The sequence below is a fragment of the Rhinopithecus bieti genome, unplaced genomic scaffold (genome assembly GCF_001698545.2).
Source record: "Rhinopithecus bieti isolate Rb0 unplaced genomic scaffold, ASM169854v2 scaffold_7884, whole genome shotgun sequence".
Taxonomy (NCBI): Eukaryota; Metazoa; Chordata; class Mammalia; order Primates; family Cercopithecidae; genus Rhinopithecus; species Rhinopithecus bieti.
This window is the reverse complement of record NW_016806331.1, coordinates 2,905,503-2,907,139: the sequence shown is the minus strand read 5'-3', so window position 1 is coordinate 2,907,139 and position 1,637 is coordinate 2,905,503.

The window sequence follows — 1,637 nt, the reverse complement described above, 5'->3', positions numbered from 1 at the left end:
TTCACACTTGTAAATCCCAGCACTTTGGGAGGCCGAGGTGGGAGAATCGTTTTTTGAGACCAGCCTAAACAACGTAGTGAGCGCCCATCTCTACAAAAAAAAAAAAAAAAAATTAATTAGCTGGGTGTGGTGGCAAGTGCCTGTGGTCCCAGCTACTCAGGAGGCTAAGGTGAGAGGATCACTTGAGCCCAGGTGACCGAGGATGCAGTGAGCTGAGACTGTGCTATTGCACTCCAGCCTGAGTGACAGAGCATGACCCTGTCTCCAAAAACAAGAAGGAGGAGGAGGAGGAAGAGGAGGAAAAGGAGAAAAAAAGGAAGAAGAAGAAGAGGAAATAGGGTGGGTATTTTATTCCCCAAACACCTCCTGCCACACAGAGGTAATCATTTCTACTAATGCGGCATTCCCTGGGATGTAGTCTGGGAACAGCAGACCCCTATGGTTTCAGACTATCCCAAAGCTAGAGAGAGACTGACACCATCAAACTGAAGGTGGAGGCATGGACAGGAAGCCTGTGGCTAACAGACAGACATAATAAGGATGGGTTCTAAGTTAAAGAAACTGGGCTCCTCTAAATCTGGGCCTTTATCTTATGGAGTTGCTGGAGATCGGATTTACCAGCATCTGAGTTTTTATTTATTTATTTTTTAATAGAGACAGGGTCTCATTGTATTGCCCAGGTTGGCCTTGAACTTCTGGGCTCAAGCAATCCTTCCACCTCGGCCTCCCAAACTGCTGGGATTATAGGTGTGAGCCACCGTGCCCAGCCCTAAACGGGTTTTTAAAGTTTTCTTGCCAAGGAAATGTTGATGGCCTACAAACAGCAACCTGGGATCCTTGGTCTCCACAGAAGTGTTTGGGTTCCCCTCCACATACCTCCTGTAACCACGCCCACAGGAAGAAGCTGCCACGTCACCCCCACAGGTCAGCCATGGAATGTGCTGCTGCAAAGCAGGACCAGAGGCTCCCAGACTGGCTCACTCGGAAACCCACTCCTCCGCCAAGAGAAAGGATACCCTTTAGACCAGTGACCACTGTATGTAGTTTTCCCTTCTCCTTTCTCCAATGGCAATTTGTAACCTACAGTGCCTCAGTTTCCTCAACTGTAAAGTGGGGGATAATATTTGTATTTACCACATGGGATTCATGTGAGGATTAAATAATTTAAATTTAAAAATGCTTAGAATAATTCCTGGCCAAAAAAAAAAAAAAAGTGCTCAGTTAGATTTGGATGTCGCTCTGCTGGGTCAGCCATCCTCCTTCTCCTCCATCAGCGTGTCCTGAGAGTGTAGGAAATGGTTGTCTATTTATTTGTAGATTTTTCTTGAGTTGGGGTCTTGCACTGTTTGCCCAGGCTGGAGTGCAGTGGTGCAATCAGAGCTCACTGCAGCCTCAAACTCCTGGGCCCAATCACTCCTCCTGCTTCAGCCTCCCAAGTAGCTGGGACTACAGGCATGTACCACCATATTGGGTAATTTCTTTTATTTTTATTTTTTGTAGAGACAGGATTTCACTGTAAATTCCTGGCCCCAAGCAATCCTCCCACCTCAGGCTCCCAAGTCGCTTCACCCATTTCCTCCCAGTCCTGGCACAGCCCTGCATACATAACTGATACATAGAACTTAGATAACAAAAAG